Source organism: Lepidochelys olivacea (genome assembly GCF_965140295.1).
Source record: "Lepidochelys olivacea isolate rLepOli2 genome assembly, chromosome: 13".
Classification (NCBI taxonomy): Eukaryota; Metazoa; Chordata; order Testudines; family Cheloniidae; genus Lepidochelys; species Lepidochelys olivacea.
The window spans coordinates 5,544,288-5,564,267 of record NC_140423.1 but is presented as its reverse complement, the minus strand read 5'-3'; positions in this window follow the sequence as shown (position 1 = coordinate 5,564,267).

The following is a 19,980-nucleotide window of genomic DNA, read 5'->3' as shown; positions in this document are numbered from 1 at the left end:
CATACCTTTCACATCATTAGGAGATGACAGTGTGCGCTTGCAGCTGACCAAACCTCATTTCTCCGCACTGTGCGAAGAATCACAGCACTGTGCATCTACGGCCTGTTAATCTGTATAATGACAAACTGAGCAGGATGTCTCAGGGGCTGGCATCTACACACAGAAGTCATTAATGGCTCCAGCTTCCGTGAAAACTCCCCTGCTTTGGCCTGCCAGATTCTTTCCAACCCAGTAGTGCTTGGGAAAAAGAATTCTGTCTCTAATAATAAAGTGGAATAATTATCTGGATGAGAGAGTGACAAAAATCGTTAGCTGCAATGGATGCAGAATATGTGAAGGACTAAGAGGGTACTAAAGATGCTAAATTCACTTTTCTCAGACTACTGTCTGAGTCTTGGATTTGCCTCCATTCACACTGAACTTTTTAAATGCAAAGCATTTTGATGGTGAATGCTGTTTTACATATTTTCTCCCCAATGAAATAGGGGGGCAATGCTCTGTGTATAACTGCAGCGAGCCATGCCTGCAGTGTGATAGCCATTTGTAGGTATCTTTAGTATCCCCTATTGGGTGTGGTGGGCCTCCTCCAGAAGTCATGCATGTTCAGGCTCATGTATGCAAACAATTCATGTCCACACATGAGCCGTGTGAACACATGTGCATGCAAAACAAATGCAGATACATACAGAGAACACCACACATGTTTTGATCTATATATGTGCTGTACCATGCATGTATGCAGGATGGATGTGTGATGCATGTATGCAAGCCGGAAGGCTGACCAGGTAATTTCACAGTACCCTTCACTCACTACAGAGAAGGAAAGGGTCACTGCAATTTTGCTTACCAATATTTCCACTCTGTCCTTGTTCATTAATAGTCTGTACTAGAGACTAATAACAAAGAATTACACAAGCAGGTTTAACATTTGATTAATGGGCCATCCATCATTCATTGAAACAGTTTTACTTGCTGTCTAAGAAAAAGCTAAGATTTGTCTATTAGATCTGCACTGTTTAACTAATGGTCAGTTCCACCAGGAATTAATCACATTATCACAATTTAAGATAAAATGTAGCAGATCACAGGGACATGGATGGAAAGATCAGAGAGACCGTGGAATATAAAGCATGCAAGAACAAGCTCATGGGCTAATTGAGTGGCTGCTTCACTTAAAAGCAAAGATTTATTTAAAATATATCATGGGAAGGCAATGACAGGAGATGATTTTGCCCCACTAATCTGGTACAATATTTCCTTGCTTGCTAAGGCTAGAGAGAGAACCAAGCTGAGAAGTTCACAGGCAGAGTTTGTACTGAACTGGAACTTTCCCAACGTTCAGGGTGTTCAGACCCAGAGTACTGGTTTGGGCAAGTGTTAGAGAGAAATCTAGGAGATGCAGATCTGAACTTTCCCAAAGTTCAAAAGATGAGCGTGTTTTTGTGGGGTGGGGTGGGGGCTGAGATTTGGGGAGAATTCCTCAGTGTTCTGAAGCTTTTTAACTTTGTTAGTGGGGAAAAGTAGAAAGGCAAAAGTCTTCTGTTCCTCAAAGTCCTCGGATGCCAGTTTTTAATCCATTGTTTTGGTGTTCAGTCTACTTCCTTCTTAACAAGACATATATATCCCACTCAACCCCAAATACTTAAACTTGGCTTCATAAGCCGTGCACAGTCTACACCCATGTTTTACATTCTCATTATAAATACCATAAACACTCTCAGAGGTGCTCATAAAACACAGGTGTCATCTTCAGGACATAAAGCTCTTGAACCATGAAGACTAAGATGAAATATTTACGTCGCTTAAAAAATATTGTTGCATATTCCCACAAATCTCACACAGACAAATTCAACCGCCACCCGTTTGAGCTTGTTTGTCAGGTCATCAGTTTGATTACTCACCACTTAGACAGAGCAGCCACCATTACCTTAATGTTTTCAGTTAGACCCACAGCTCCCTGCAATCTGGAAACCAAAGTTTTCCAATGTGTCATTTATTGAGAACACTGTAGCCTGAACCACATCCGTCCACTTACTTAATACCCTTAGGTGTCTTTCCTTAAACAAGTCTGACCTGAGTAAATCAAATCCATATCTCCTGATGGCGTGAACCCCAGAGCCTGCATGTCCATCTCCTGGCTGATTCACAGCAGCGTGATGCTGACTCTCCCTGACATTTCTCTCTGGAAAACATTATTGCTAACTTCATGTTTAGTGCCACTTCCGTCAGTCCAAAGCCTGAGATCCTTCCTCAGGTAAAATGCCATTGACTGCTTCTTAAAGGAAAGTTGGGTGTGGTGTTCAGGAACCCACTCTGGGCCGAAGCTGGTTCAAACACATCCTCTGTATGCAATACCTTTGCAGGGCCCTCCCCCAGGACCTTTTGTCTGGGAAATTGCACCCATTAAAGTTACAGTTTCCAATACCAAAATGGGATCAAGACATCTCATTCATTAAGGATTATAGGATTTGGTCCAGTCAGAATAATTGAAGATTACATGTTGCCAAAAATATTCCCGATATCTCAGTTTCACTACTTCACCCTTTCCTGCTTCCAATTCCCAGCATGTATGTAGGTGGTTGGTTCACAGCTGGGGGGATGATGAGTGTTGTTGGAGCAGGGAGCTCTAAGACATGTGCTTCTAGCAGATGGAAAGAAGGAATAAATTCTTACCCAGAAGCCCCTCACTTCTTTATTACCTGTTTTACTGTAACATCTAGGAGCCCATCATAGACCAGAACCCCAGGGCTCTAGGTGCTGTACAAACAGAACAAAAAAGATGACCCCTGCCCAAGCAGCTTACTCTATACATGTAAGACAAGAAATGTCAGATGGGGGAGTACAAGGAAATAATGAGATCAGTATGTAACAAGTGGGCAATAGAGGCTGGTATCATGGATTGACTGAAGGTGAGCATTGACAGCTCTGTAGCAAATGAGAGATGATCGGTAGGGTGGGGTTTGGCCTTGAAGGGCCTTGAAATTGAAGACAACCACTTTTTATTTCTTTATTTCCTTATTCGCTACATATGCCTCATTGCATTAAACAACTTGATATTTACTGTTTCTTTACTCAGCAGCTTACCAGGAGAAGCTTCTTGCGAGATACCCTCCAAATTCTTATTTCTGAGAGTGGTCAGCTGCATCTAGATCCAACCAAAATGGAACCTTAAATCTGGAAGAGGATTATCTAACCCAAAGACATGGGGCCAGATCCTCATCGTTTGCTGTTCCATTTGTGGAGCGAAGAGAAAGGACAACTGTCACATTATGGGAGCTGGGGATTCCCCTTGTGTAGAACAATCCTGAGGTGGCACAAAAGGCCAGTGTAGCCAGCTCTATCCCACTTCCTTGAGAATCTGAAAGTGGAAGGCAGCTAGGGTGAAAGTGATCATGAAATGGTAGAGTTCATGATTCTAAACTAAAGGAATGGCAGGAAGGAAAACTCACAATAAAGATAATGGAGTTCAAGAAGACAGACTTTAGCAAACTCAGGGAGTTGGTAGGTAAAATCCCATGGGAAGCAAGTCTAAGGAGAAAAACAGTTCAAGAGAGTTGTCAGTTTTTCAGAGACATTATTAAAGTCACAGGAGCAAACTATTCCACTGCTTAGGAAAGATAGGAAGCATGGCAAGAGACCACCCTGGCTTAATCAGGAGATATTCAAGAACATGAAACTCAAAGAGTCCTACAAAAAGTGGAAACTAGATCAAATCACAAAGGATGAATATAAACAAATAACACAAGTATGTAGGGACAAAATTAGAAAGACCACGGCACAAAATGAGATTAAACTATCTAGAGGCATAAAGTGCAACAAGAAAACATTCTACAAATACATTAGAAGCAAGAGGAAGACCAAGGATAGCGTAGGCCTGTTACTGAATGTGGAGTAGGAGGCAGAATAACAGAAAATGTGGAAGTGCTAAATGACTTTTTTGTTTCAATTTTCACTGAAAAGGTTAGTAGTGACTGGACATCTAATATAGTGAATATCACTGAAAATGAGGTAGGATCAGAGGCAAAAATAGAGAGAGAACAAGTTAAAAATGACTTAGACAAGTTAGAGGTCTTCAAAGTCACCAGGGCGTGATGAAATGCATCCTAGAATACTCAAGAAGCTGACTGAGGAGATAGCTGAGCCATTAGCAATTATCTTTGAAAAGTCATGGAAGACTAGGGTGACCAGACAGCAACTGTGAAAAAGCTGGATGGGGATGGGGGGTAATAGGCGCCTATATAAGAAAAAGTCCCAAAAAACAGGACTGAACTGTCCCTATTAAAATGGGACATCTGGTCACCCTATGGAAGACACAAGAGATTCCAGAAGACTGGAAAAGGGCAAATATAGTGCCAATCTATAAAAAGGGAAATAAGGACAATCCGGGGAATTACAGACCACTCAGCTTAACTTCCGCACCCGAAAGATAATGGAGCAAATAGTTAAGCAATCAATTTGCAAACACCTAGAAGATAATAAAGTGATAAGTAACAGTCAGCATGGGTTTGTCAAGAACAAATCATGTCACACCAGCCTGATAACTGTCTTTGACAGGGTAACAAGGCTGGGGGAGATGGGGAGAAGCAGTAAATCTGGTATATTTTGAATTTAGTAAGGCTTTTGATACTGAGCCGCATGACCTTCTCACAAACAAACTAGGGAAATGCAACCTAGATGGAGCTACTATAAGGTGGGTGCATAAATGGTTAGAAAGATGTTCCCAGAGAGTAGTTATCAGTGGTTCACAGTCATGCTGGAAGGGCATAATGCGTGGGGTCCCGCAGGGATCAGTTCTGGGTCCAGTTCCGTTCAATATCTTCATCAGTGATTTAGATAATGGCATAGAGCAGTGGCTCCCAAACTAGGGGCACCGCTTGTTCAGCGAAAGCCCCTGACAGGCCGGGCTGGTTTGTTTACCTGCCGCGTCTGCAAGTTTGGCCGATCGCAACTCCCACTGGCCGCGGTTCGCCATTCTCATCCAATGGGCACTGCAGGAAGTGACATGGGCTGAGGGACATGCTGGCCGCTGCTTCCCACAGCCCCATTGGCCTGGAGCAGCGAACCGCGGCCAGTGGGAGCCGCTATCGGCCGAACCTGCAGACGCGGCAGGTAAACAAACTGGCCCAGCCCGCCAGGGGCTTTCCCTGAACAAGAAGCAAACCTAGTTTGGGAACCACTGGCAAAGAGAGTACACTTATAAACTTTGCAGATGATACCAAGCTGGGAGGGGTTGCTAGTGCTTTGGAGAATAGGATTAAAATTCAAAATGATCTGGACAAACTGGAGAAATGGTCTGAAGTAAATAGGATGAAATTCCATAAAGGACAAATGCAAAGTACTCCACTTAGGAAGGAACAATCAGATGCACTCATACAAAATGGGAAATGACTGCCTAGGAAGGAGTACTGCGGAAAGGGATCTGGGGGTCATTGTGGATCACAAGCTAAATACGAGTCCACAGTGTAACACTGTTGCAAAAAAAAGTAAACATCAGTCTATGATGTATTAGCAGGAGTGCTGTAAGTAAGACTCAACCCTGTGCTGATTAGGCCTCAACTGGAGTAGTGTGTCCAATTCTGAGTGCCACATTTCAGGAAATATGTGGACAAACTGGAGAAAGTCCAGAGAAGAGGAACAAACATTACTAAAGGTCTAGAAAACATGACCTATGAGGGAAGACTGAAAGAATTGGGTTTGTTTAGTCTGGAGAAGAGAAGACAGGGGACATGATAACAGTTTTCGAGTACATTAAAGGTTGTTACAAGGAGGAGGGAGGTAAAACTGTTCTCATTAATCTCTGAGGATAGGACAAGAAACAATGGGCTTAAATTGCAGCAAGGACAGTTTAGATTGGAGATTAGGAAAAACTTCCTGTCAGGGTGATAAACACTGAAATAAATTGCCTAGGGAGGCTGTGGAATCTCCATCATTGGATATTTTTAAGAGCAGGTTAGACAAACACCTGTCAAGGATGGTCTAGATAATAGTTAGTCCTGCCGTGAGTGCAGGGGACTGGACTAGATGACCTCTTGAGGTCCCTTCCAGTCTGATGATTCCTCCTGCCCCACTCAAAGCATAGGGGGGACATGCCAGTGGTGAGAGGGGGTGTGGCTGAAGCCTGAATTGCTCAGGCAAATTTGGGCTGCCACTAGCTAGAGCATCCTTCAGTTACCCCACCGACTCTTTCCATCCTTTTCAGATCTGCTGGGAGGGGCTCAGACATCAGAGGCTCTGGAAAATCATGCCGATAAGGGGGAAAGAGAGTGGAAATGCTCACCGAATAACCGTAATTTGGGTAGGTTTCAGAGTAGCAGCCGTGTTAGTCTGTATTCGCAAAAAGAAAAGGAGGACTTTTCGCACCTTAGAGACTAACAAATTTATCTGAGCATAAGCTTTTGTGAGCTACAGCTCACTTCATCGGATGCATTCAGAGGAAAATACAGTGGGGAGATTTTATATATACAGAGAACATGAAACAACAGCTGGTGCCATACACACTGTAAGGAGAGTGATCACTTAAGATGAGCTAATACCAGCAGGAGAGCGGGGGCGGGGGGAAGCGAGGGGGAGAAAACCTTTTGTAGTGATAATCAAGGTGGGCCATTACCAGCAGTTGACAAGAACACCTGAGGAAGCGGGGGGGGGGGGCGGGCGGGGGCGGGGGGAAATAAACATGGGGAAATAGTTTTACTTTGTGTGATGACCCATCCACTCCCAGTCTCTATTCAAGCCTAAGTTAATTGTATCCAGTTTGCAAATTAATTCCAATTCAGCAGTCTCTCGTTGGAGTCTGTTTTCAAAGTTTTTTTGTTGAAGGATACTCACTTTGAGATCAGAAATTGAGTGACCAGAGAGATTGAAGTGTTCTCCGGCTGGTTTATGAATGTTATAATTCTTGACATCTGATTTGTGTCCATTTATTCTTTTACGTAGAGACTGTCCAGTTTGACCAATGTACATGGCAGAGGGGCATTGCTGGCACATGATGGCATATATCATATTGGTAGATGTGCAGGTGAACGAGCCTCTGATAGTGTGGCTGATGTCATTAGGCCCTGTGATGGTGTCCCCTGAATAGATATGTGGGCACAGTTGGCAACGGGCTTTGTTGCAAGGATAGGTTCCTGGGTTAGTGGTTCTGTTGTGTGGTATGTGGTTGCTGGTGAGTATTTGCTTCAGGTTGGGGGGCTGTCTGTAGGCAAGGACTGGCCTATCTCCCAAGATTTGTGAGAGTGTTGGGTCATCCTTCAGGATAGGTTGTAGATCCTTGATGATGCGCTGGAGAGGTTTTAGTTGGGGGCTGAAGGTGACGGCTAGTGGCGTTCTGTTATTTTCTTTGTTAGGCCTGTCCTGTAGTAGGTGACTTCTGGGAACTCTTCTGGCTCTATCAGTCTGTTTCTTCACTTCTGCAGGTGGGTAATGTAGTTGAAAGAATGCTTGATAGAGATCTTGTAGGTGTTTGTCTCTGTCTGAGGGGTTGGAGCAAATGCGGTTGTATCGCAGAGCTTGGCTATAGACGATGGATTGTGTGGTGTTGTCAGGGTGAAAGCTGGAGGCATGTAGGTAGGAATAGCGATCAGTAGGTTTCCGGTATAGGATGGTGTTTATGTGACCATCGTTTATTAGCACTGTAGTGTCCAGGAAGTGGATCTCTTGTGTGGACTGGACCAGGCTGAGGTTGATGGTGGGATGGAAATTGTTGAAATCATGGTGGAATTCCTCAAGGGCTTCTTTTCCATGGGTCCAGATGATGAAGATGTCATCAATATAGCGCAAGTAGAGTAGGGGCATTAGGGGACGAGAGCTGAGGAAGCGTTGTTCTAAGTCATCCATAAAAATGTTGGCATACTGTGGGGCCATGCGGGTACCCATAGCAGTGCCGCTGATCTGAAGGTATATATTGTCCCCAAATGTAAAATAGTTATGGGTAAGGACAAAGTCACAAAGTTCAGCCACCAGGTTAGCCGTGACATTATCAGGGATAGTGTTCTTGATGGCTTGTAGTCCATCTTTGTGTGGAATGTTGGTGTAGAGGGCTTCTACATCCATAGTGGCCAGGATGGTGTTATCAGGAAGATCACTGATGGATTGTAGTTTCCTCAGGAAGTCAGTGGTGTCTCGAAGGTAGCTGGGAGTGCTGGTAGCGTAGAGCCTGAGGAGGGAGTTTACAAAGCCAGACAATCCTGCTGTCAGGGTGCCAATGCCTGAGATGATAGGGCGCCCAGGATTTCCAGGTTTATGGATCTTGGGTGGTAGATTGAATATCCCAGGTCGGGGTTCTAGGGGTGTGTCTGTGCGGATTTGATCTTGTGCTTTTTCAGGGAGTTTCTTGAGCAAATGCTGTAGTTTCTTTTGGTAACTCTCAGTGGGATCAGAGGGTAATGGCTTGTAGAAAGTGGTGTTGGAGAGCTGCTGAGCAGCCTCTTGTTCATATTCCGACCTATTCATGATGACAACAGCACCTCCTTTGTCAGCCTTTTTGATTATGATGTCAGAGTTGTTTCTGAGGCTGTGGATGGCATTGTGTTCCGCACGGCTGAGGTTATGGGGCAAGTGATGCTGCTTTTCCACAATTTCAGCCTGTGCACGTTGGCGGAAGCACTCTATGTAGAAGTCCAGTCTGCTGTTTCCACCTTCAGGAGGAGTCCACCTAGAATCCTTCTTTTTGTAGTGTTGGTAGGGAGGTCTCTGTGGATTAGTAAGTTGTTCAGAGGTATGTTGGAAATATTTCTTGAGTCGGAGATGTCGAAAATAGGATTCTAGGTCACCACAGAACTGTATCATGTTCGTGGGGGTGGAGGGGCAGAAGGAGAGGCCCCAAGATAGGACAGCTGCTTCTGCTGGGCTGAGAGTTGTTGTGTGGTTGCTGGTATTTGCTTCAGATTGGGGGGCTGTCTGTAAGCAAGGACTGGCCTGTCTCCCAAGATCTGTGAGAGTGATGGGTCGTCCTTCAGGATAGGTTGTAGATCCTTGATGATGCGTTGGAGAGTAATTTGGGTCGTATTATTGGTTAAAAAGAGAGAAGGATTACATCAGTCTGGACATCAGACCCAATTATCTCTGTGCACCAGACCAAGAAGAAACATAGAAATTGACAGGGAGACCATTGTGTTTTAATTCACTTCCCCTTTTAAAAATGAGCATTTGTGCTAATGAAAGGTGTCCCTCATCACTGCAGCCCTCTGTTTCCCCCAGAACAACAATACCACAGACAGCAGCCCTTGAGCTGGTTCTTTCAATTTTATTATTTTTCATTGAGGGCTCTCAGGTTGATGCACAGACTTACAGAATTAGACATCTTGAATGATACCCCTGGAAATTAGGGGCTCCAGATTTACACCAGTGTCATTTAGGGGTGGTTTGTATGCAGAGTTGCACCAGTTTAACTCAAGGTTTGACTGTAAAGAGATTGTTAAATCAATGCAAAAGGCTGGGTAGACACTCTTATTTCACTTGAAATCGTGTTTATTTTGGCTTAGCTGAAACTGATTAGGAACAGGGTTAAACTAAACCAAAATAATCCACTCAACCCAAAGGCCAAGTCTACGTTAGAAACTACTGTCAATAGAGCAATCTCAGGTATGGGAGTGATTTTTTATGCAACGTTTCTGTACCGGCAAAAGCTCTAGTGTAGACAGTTAGACTGGCTTTGACCAGTAGAACATATTTCATTCCCTGAACTGGTATAAACTCTACTGTCAAAGGCACTTTTGCTTAATTGCTTGCATAAGCTGCATCTACATTAGGAAGTATTGTCGGCATAGTTATACAGGCTCATCTTTTCAATGTAGACCAAGCCTAAGCGTGTCCACACAGGAGCTTTGAACTAGTTTAATAAACTGGTGCAAGATTGTATGTAGAGAAGCCCTGAGAGTAGAATCTGGTCCTTTGTTTTCTTGAGACATGTGTTTTATTTAGTGTCATTCTTTGGCAGCACATAGCATCTCAGAGCCTTGTTAAGAAGCTGGATTTGGACCTGGTTATTAAACTAGGAGGGCTAGGAAATCAATGTGAAGGCCAATTTCTTCTTCTTCAGGCTCAATATCTGCTCTCCGATTTGCACATGGCTGTGATGGCTGCCGCACATTCCACTGGTACATGCAGAACATTCCTCGCAATCTAGTCACTGATTATTTGCTTTTTACTCATTTTAACACATCCACCTTCTCGCCATTATTTTGTCAACATATAGGATCCTGCACTTGCTCAGATAATTGCTGTGGGAGCATCTGTTTCTTACTTGGCATTGTTTCCCCCATGTTAGGCTCCTTAGCACAATACACCAAGGAGCTTAAAGCAGTCATAAAACTAGCTGGGAAATGATGCATCGCTTTTGACATGGCATTTCCACTGTGCCCATGTTACCAACTCCAGCAAGTCACTCTCCCCCGGAGGCCCAGAAATGCCCATTTTAATTTGGTTCTTTCAAATTCCTGCTGCAGTTTCTGGGTTGTGAAAAGGGGTTGCAGCCACATCTGCAGCTTGAACGTCATGCTGAGCCAAACGAGGGCAGCTTTCTGCAGAGTTCTCCTTCCGCTAGTCACCTATCATCCCAAGCTTGGAGAGGTTCTGCTTTGAGAACCAAACAAAGATCATAAAGGGGTCTGGTGCTCTCAAATGAGGTGGCTGAGCTCTGGTGGTGATGTCTACCAACCCTATTTAAACCCAAGCACTCTACTCTGCTGGGCTCTTATCATTTGATACTGCTGCCCATCACCATAGTACTAAGCACCAGCCACATAAAATCAACAGCAAAATGCCTAGTGGACTGGCCTGGTCCTCTGGTTTCCAAACCTGGGAGCTTTTTTGTGTTCATTATTTCTGAGCAGCAACCAAGGAAGGGGGTAATGTCTCCCAATTCCTTTATTCCCACCCCACCATCCCAGATCAATCTATTTCTTTTCATTTTTGTGGAAAAAAGTCAATATTTTCCCCAGGCAGCAAATGCTCTTTGTAAAGAATGTCATTTTATCAAAACCGCAAATTCCCTTTAAGAAAGAGTTTTGATGGAAAACTGGCAACCAGTTCTAGTGATTTAACAAAAGGGGTTCATTTGTTGGGAAGGACATGGATGGGACCGAACACAGATTTTGTCCTCACCCCAAATTACTAAGCCGTTATGATTTGTTCTATAAAATAAAAATAAAATCAGCTTTCGCTACAGAAAATTCTTTACCCTCTAGATGTGTTTAGAACGTATCTGAACAATTTCTTGGTTTTTGATTTAACCCTTGCATTACTCAACCCCTATTCACTCCCACTCTTCAGTGGTTTGAGCATTGGCCTGCTAAACCCAGGGTTGTGAGTTCAATCCTTGAGGGGGCCATTTAGGGATGTGGGGCAAAAATTGGGGATTGGTCCTGCTTTGAGCAGGGGGTTGGACTGGATGACCTCCTGAGGTCCCTTCCAACCTTAATATTCTATTATTCTATGATTCATGATACTTCTGGGGCTCAATATGCTGGTAAATGGGTAAAATGCTCTGGCCTGTTATGCAAGAAGTCAAACTCGCTGATATAACAGTCATATCTTGCCTTCCAGTCTATGAATTAATCTAGGACTACTCACTCATCTGTTTTGTCTGTTGTTATACTGTACGATCATCAAGGCAGGGATTATGTTTTACAATATGCTTACACTGTGCCTAGCTCCGCTGGGCCTTGATTTCAGTACATGGCTCAAGAATATTCCAGCAGAGAGGCTGCCTGCATACTTATTCCCAAATGACTCCAGATAAAATTCATAGAATCATAGATTATCAGGGTTGGAAGGGACCTCAGGAGATCATCTAGTCCAACTCCCTGCTCAAAGCAGGACCAATCCCCAATTTTTGGCCCACATCCCTAAATGGCCCCCTCAAGGATTGAACTCACAACCCTGGGGTTAGCAGGCCAATGCTCAAACCACTGAGCTATCCAAGAGACAAACTCTATTTTAAATTCAGATAAGCCTTCTCTGTCATCAGAGAGAGGAGCTAAAACCCACACCCTTGATTTTCTTTAGCTGAACAAACTCTTGGCTTGTGAGGAGATTTTAATTAGATTTTTCTTCACCGTCATTGCCGATCCTATGGCAACCTAGCTGGAAATGAAAAGATCAGACAAAGACACAGTATCCTCCTCCGAGAGAAATCTGTAACCCCAGCTTCACCCTTTTGGGGTGCCATGCGGAGTGGTGTATGGACAGAGCTGGGCAGAGGGGTTTAAATGCAATGACTTGTTCATGTTGTCTTGCATTGGGAAAGGGTATGTGGATGAAAGGGACAAATAATTGGAAAAAAAAATAAAGAAAGACCATTACAGCAACAGGATGGTTAACTGAATCCTTCCTAAGGTCATTTCACTGGGGCCTCGGCTTGTGAGCAGAGGATGGGACACATTTGCACCCATAGGCAGAGGTTGAGTGTAAGTTTTGAGGACTGCAGCAGGTTGCCACATATTGATTCCACTCCTAGCAGCAGCCAGTGTCAAAGGCTCCTAGACGCTGCAAAGCTCTAAAATGTAAACTGCTCTGCAAACACAACACAACACATCAGGTGCAGAGGGGGCTGATCCTCTAGGCTTGATTGTTCCTTGCAACTCATAGAGCAGAGCAGAGGTGCTAAAAGCCCGGGTGATGTTCTCCGGGGAGGGAGCCAGAGAACATGAATCCTGCCTGCCCAGAGGCTTTTTTGTGGGTGACTGTACATGAGTGGGGTCTGCATACTGGCCCTGATTCACAAAGTCCTTAAGCATTTGCTTTAGATTAAGCATATTCTTAAAGGCTTTGATGACTCAAGACCTCTGCAACCAAAGCAATACAGACACAAAGAAGCTTCTTCCCAAACAGTCCCCTTTCCCAGGGCTGATTTCTATTCAGCTGCTTCAGTGATTTAACTCAAACAAGCAAAGTCTAGAGACAGGATTTTACTTACATAAGCCAGCTGCTCCCACAGTTTGTGAGTCTTATGTGTCTCTCATATGTGAATGACTGTCAGCTATTTGTCTTGCTGATTTGGAGCTAATGAGACTCACCTGGTCTGACTGAGTCAGCGGGTAACTCTACATCTCCCCAACAAGTTCCTAAAGCCCTGTCACAATGGCCTTAATGAGCTGCCAGTGCCTCTTATGCTTCAGGTTTCAGATAGCAGTCCTGTTAGTCTGTATCTGCAAAAAGAAAAGGAGTACTCGTGGCACCTTAGAGACTAACAAATTTAAGTGAGCTGTAGCTCATGAAAGCTTATGCTCAGATAAATTTGTTAGTCTCTAAGCTGCCACAAATACTCCTGTTCTTATGCTTCAGCCATCCTAGGTGCAAAATTAAAGCAGGGACATCAGGGCAAATGGTTGCATCCTTGAAACAGGAAATTAATATTCAGCTATCCTCAATCCAAGCTACAATCTTGGGCCTCTAGTTTTGCATAGGCACCTGAGTACAGGTGTGCTATGTTCTTAAAATTTGGCATTTGCTGTCCTGCGGCAGAAGAGTGTGGCATCTGAGAAAGTACAATACAATTCTCATTCTGTACCTTTCAGCATAGGAATACTATGAAATTCAAAGTACAAAGCTGGAAGCAGGTGCAATAAGCAACAGTACTGAGATGGGAAAGCAGGACAAAATTCACAAAAAAAGGGATCTAAGATGTAGAATGGGGAAGAAACAGTCTAAGGAGACAATGGTCTTTGATATCATTCTATTGTATGAAATACAATACCCCCAGAGCGTACACCAATTAAGGTATAATTCCAGCATGAAGCTCTAGTTACTCCAGCTTTTCTTTTATTATTTATGCTGTCATTAGGATCCTTTGATGGAATTACAGCCTGATTATGTGCACTTGGAGAGTAAATTATACTTTATATTAGATTATTATTATTTACTATTATTAACTGCCTATATAAATAGTTGAGATAATACTTTTCTCACTGCAATACTTAGTGGTGACTTAGACACAAAAGTTGCAAGGAGATTAATGGCTCTGAATCTTTTATGAAGATTATTATTGTAATTATTATAATTATAATTCAGTACAAGGAACTATGTTAAGTGAACTTTAAGGTTCAAGTGAGAACTCAGAAGTGAAGAAATGTCACTGTTAAGGCACACCCACCCAGGCTCAACTCTGTCCCTTCCAGTACATGCATATTGATGATCTATAATTAAATGATCACATATTTTTCAAATAGTAGAATACAATTGCTTGATGGCATTTACATCACATTTTGTAATTGTTTTTCATTCCTTTATACTTCCGGTAATTGAGCTGTCATTGTGATGGAATGACACTATCCTGTAATAGCCCAAATTAACTTTACTGAATTAAATTAAACCTGATTGAATTAGGGTTAACACCCTGAACTATGACAGGGTTTCATCCCTCATTTTTCAAATAAACTTTTGGTTGCATTTGCAAAATTGGAGCTTGCACATTTTGCGCCTAGAACTGAATTTGTGGGCACAAAGCTGAGGATTTGCATCTCCGTCTGCTCAACCCCGGGCACCTCATCTCTGGTTGCTCGAGGCAGAGAGGCTCAGGGCGTGGCTACACTTGCAGATATAGAGTGCTGGGAGTTAAACCAGCCTTTGGAGACTGCAGCAGGGACAACGCGGCCTTGTGTTTACACTGTCAGATTCAAGCGCATTGGTGTGGCCACATTAGCAGCTCTTGCAACGCCACAGAGAGCAGTGCATTGTGGTAGCTATCTCAGCGAGCTAGTGGCTGCAACATGCTCTTCAAATGGGGGAGGAGGAGGAGAGTGTGACAGGGAGTGCATTGTGTGCATGTGGGGGGAGAGACAGCGTGTTTGGGGGGGCTGAGAGCATGTCAGCATGCTGTCTTGTAAGTTCAGACAGCAGCAGGCCCGCCTCCCCCCAACTCTCTCTCTCTCACACATTCACATCAGCAGCATTCCACAGTAATGGCTGCTTTGTCCCGGAGCCGATAACCAGCCGGCTGTCAGAAAGGGAGCTTTGAATGGGCATATCCGCATTCCTGCAGCCGATTCCAAAACAATGAGAAGAGTGGCCACTTGACTTCAGGGGATTATGGGACGTTTCCAGAGGCCAATCACGGCACAGTAACGCAACACCTCGTTCACACTGACGCCCGGGCGTTTCAGCTTCTCATGGAGGTGGATTACCAGGAGCGCTCCAGCTGCAGAGTCTGGGCCTCCAGCTGCAGAGTCCTTGCCAGTGTGGACGTGTCTGGAATTAGGGCTTCTGGGGCTGCGTTAATGTGCTCTAACTTGCAAGCGTAGCCAAGCCCTCAGTTTTGTGCCTGTAATTCATTTTGCCTTCATGACAGTGGGGGGAGGGGCACGTTGTGGGTGCTAACTTCAGCATGGAGAAAGTGAGTCCACCGTGCAGTTAGGGCGTTTGATCAAATCATAGTAGCGAGGAGATGCAGGAAAGGTTATTGGCCAAAAAATATCTTGAGCTAACCCTGCCTATGGAAGATATCATGTGAAGTCACCCACAACTGCACAAGGAGGATGTGGTTAATGTGTCTCACCAATGTACATTTCATGGGACGACAGTTCCTTTTCCTCATGAAAATTAGCAACACAACGTTTACCCCAGTGTCTACCTAATTACGTAGAGTATGGAAGGCTCAGCCAAGCATAGCTCAGCCTCGTGCTAAATCTGTTCATAATTATCACAAAACCCACCAGAGTGTTTGTAAAAACAACCTGCTTTGAAACTGAGAGAGTTTGCCGCTTTCAGGCATCAGAAATGGGTAGAACCACATATCCAGTGCAGGCTTGGGGAGAAGCAACTTATCCTAGCTTCAGGAGAAATGGAGCACATCTGAGTTTGTTTAAGGCACCACTCTTGGAGCTGAGTAGGGAGAAATATAGATATGCAAAGGAAAACCACAGCCCTCAGGATAAAGAGCAAAACCCCACAAAGTAGACAAACATGACTCACCATCCAGCCTCGGACACCTAAGGCATTTATGAGCTAGAAACAGCTGTAGTAATTTCTCCTTCTCTCCTCTAATCCTGACATTGCCTGAAATGAAATAATGGCTCTGTCCAACTGTTGGCTTCTACCACCTATTAAACAGTAATAACCTTTTGTCCACAGGCTTTTACTTTGCCCCGGATACCGGTTGTCTCATTTCCCAAAGTGGAAAGTCATTAACTAGAAATGCAATAGCACAGCTCATCAGCACATCACTCGCCTCCATCTCCAAGCTTTCCTGTCCTAACTGCCTCCTGCTTTTCAGCATAAATTAGTGCATTGAGCCTGCAGCTGTGGGCAGTTCTTTGCTCTTGGAAGAGAGAAAGAAAAAATTATGATGGCATGTCTCTCCTATTGCAAATACCCCGACTTGCACAGTCACCCTGAGTTGATGGTGACCTCAAAGGGCCCAATAGGTGGAAAGTCTGCAGATGGAGAGGTTATGGCTCTGGAAAGTGTCTGCCCTCAAGGAGACCCATAGTATGAAAAGTGGCCATTGCTGGCTGGGGAGCAGGAATGTCTAGGGAAGAGGGGCTGATTCCATGCGTCTGGTCAGCAGCCTCTGCAGTCCCGACCCCCAAGTGGACTGAGGGCTTGTTTACACTTAAAACACTACAGCGTCACAGCTGTCCCTCTGCAGTGCTTCAGTGTAGATGCTACCTACACCGACGGGACAGGTCCTCCCATTGATGTAGGTAATCCACCTCCCTGGGAGGTGGTAGCTAGGTCAATGGAAAAATTCTGTCCACTTAGCACTCTCTACATGGGGACTTAGCTTACCTACCCTGCTCAGGGATGTGGGTTTTTCACATCCCTGACCGACGTAGTTAAACCAACCTAATTTTCTAGAGTAGACCAGGCCTCTAATCCAGTGCTTCTCCACTGAAGCATTCTATTAGAGACTAAGGGCTTGTCTTCATGTACAGCACTACAGGTGTACCACTGTCCTGTTTGAGTGAAGATGCTACTACACCGACAGGAGAGCTTCTGCCATCGGCGTAGTTAGTCCACCTCCCTGAGTGGCAGGAGTTAAGTCGATGCAAGAAGCTCTTGTGTTGACATAGTGCTGTCTACATGGGGGGTTAGGTCGGTATAACTCTGTCACTCAGGAGGGGGATGTTTCCCCCCCCGAGCTATGTAGTTATACTGATATAGTCTGTAGTGTAGACCAGGCTAGATTAGGTTACAGAGGAAGAGAGATTAGATCTGATCAGATTAAATTAGATTCAACCCTCAAAAAATTTAGGGAGAGGCGTTTCTTGGATAATCATCCAACCTTTCCCTATTATGCTCACAGTGTAAACACACAGATAAATTAGATAAAAAAATAAAATACTTTTGCTGGAAAATTGCAATGTAACACAACTTTATTTCTTAGAATTCAGAACCCTACCACAAAAGAACCAAAACCAGAGAGAGACAAAGCAGGCTGACCCTCAAGCTGACCCTCAAACAGAGAGGCAAAACTCACCTCACCTTGCTCTAAGCTGGCTCTCTTACAATTGACTGCCGAGGAGACAGGTCACACCCTTTCCTACAGATCTCACTGGCCTGCAAGCAGAACCAGGAAACTCCTTAGGATTTAAGGTGACAACTTGTAAATTTTGCACAGTTTTCAATGCACCATACTCTGAACAGTTCAAGACACCAAAAGTGAGCTACCAGTCTTAAACATGCAAGGTTAAACTTTCTGGGCTGATATCTGCTGGGGATGGAATTACCCTAAAGAAAGTATTTTTTCCAATAATAAAAGGCAAATTGTCCTGCAGCTAAACTGCACAATATGAAAATGATCCCAAATCCTCCAAGGGCTTAATATGAAACAATTAAACAGTTAGCAGTGTTTTCACAAGATACGAAGGAATTAAGATGATATTATGGGCAATGGAGAGGACAAAACAGCATTGATAAACTCTGAGAGAGGGGGAGATAATATCTTTTATTGGACCAACTTCTGTTGGTAAAAGGGACAAGCTTTCAAGATACACAGAGCTCTTCTTCAGGTCTGGGAAAGGTACTCAGAGTGTCACAGGTAAATACAAAGTGGAACAGATTGTTAAGCATAAGGAGTTAACACGTGTTTGAATGGTAGAATCATAGGGTTAGAAGGGTCATCTAGTCTAACCCTGCCACGTTGCGGGATTTTGGTGTCTAAACCATCCAAGACAGATGGCTATCCAGCCCCCAGTGAATGAGCTTCCACAATCTCCCTAGGCATCTGTTCCATTGGCCCACTGTTCATACAGTCAGGAGGTTTTTCCTGAGATTTAATCTAAATCTACTCTGCTGTAGTTGGAACCCATCGCCTCTTGTCCTGCCCTCTATGGCAAGAGAGAACAACTTTTTCCCATCTTTTTTATGGCAGCCTTTCAAGTATTTGAAGACCACTCTCATGTCCCCCCTTAACCTCCTCTTTTCCAAACTAAACCTACCCATTCCTTCAGCCTTTGCTCATATGGATTGGATTCCATCCCTCTGATCATCTTTGTCGCTCACCTCTGGATCCTTTCCAATTTCTCTACATCCTTTCCTTACGTTGGTGACCAAAATTGGATGTGGTACTCCAGCTGAGGCCTAATCAGCACCAAGTAGAGCGGTTCTATCACCTCCCATGACTTGCATCCTATGCCTCTGTTAATGCAACCTCAAATTGCATTTGCTTTTTTTGCAGCATCATCACATTGCTGACTCATGTGGAGGCTGTGATCCACCACAACTCCCAGATCCTTCTCAGCAGCGCTGCTGCCAGGCCAGTTATCCCTTACTCTGTATGTGTGCATTTGGTTTTTCTTCCCTAGGTGTAGCACCTTACATTTGTCTTCATTGAATTTCATTCTGTTGTCTCTAGCCCAGTTCTCCAATTTATCAAGCTCCCTCTGAATTTTAGCTCTAGCCTCCAAAGTATCGGTAACCCCCACTCCAACTTTGTGTCATCTGCAAATTTGATCAGTGAGCTCTGTATTCCTACATTAATTCATTAATAAAGATGTTAAACAACACCGGACCGGAATAGATCCCCCTGGAACCGCATCTGAGACCTCCCTCCAATCCGACATCATTCCATTAATAGTTAGTCTTTGTCTGCAGTTGTTTAACCAATTAAGTGTCCACATAATGGTAGCTCTGCCAAGCCTGCATTTCTCCAGCTTACTTATCAGAATGTCACCTTGGACTGTGTTGCAAAGAGATCATTCAAAATGAAGTGGGCAATTAACAGTCTGTGACACTGATTACTTTCCCCACATCGGAAGAAGAGCTCTGTGCAGCTGGAAAGTTTGTCTCTTTCACCAATGGAAGCTGGTCCAATAAGAGGTATTATTTCACCCAACTTGTCTCTTTAATATCCTGGGACCAACATGGCTGCAACACTGCAAACAACAATTCATAATCACTTTGATGCTCTTTCAGCATCTCATGCAGAGACTTCTCATGGGGTAACGTGTTGGTGAGCCACTTCCCTCCTTTGTTAGAATACTGGCAGCTGTGTTTTTTATGAGAAGAACCTGTATATTGATTTATCTGGGAATCAAATGAGAAGAGAGGAGCAATAATCAAAGCTGGATATTATGAAAGCATGAATCAGAGCCGCCAAATCAGAGCTGGGAAGACAAGGGCATACTCTGCTAATGTTCTCACCAGAAGGCAGAATCAGAGCCACCAAATCAGAGCTGGGAAGACAAGGGCATACTCTGCTAATGTTCTCACCAGAAGGCAATAGGAACATGTAGAGAAAAAGATTCAAGGTATTCCTGTACCAGAGTTTTAAACAACACTCCGGAGATCCTCAGGGATGGTACTGAAACAACTGGGGCTCTTTGGGGCTGGGCCTGTCTGTTTGTTCTGGGTTTGTACAGCACAGTGGGGTCTTGCTCCATGACTAAATGATACTACTAATAAAATTGCAACCATAGAAAGCAATGTGAGTATAACAAAACCCCATCACAGTTCCTCAGTGGGGACTGAACCTGCAACCATTAACACCAAAAAGCACAGTTGCCCCACCTTGGACTAAATGAGTAACTCCATTAACTACTACAA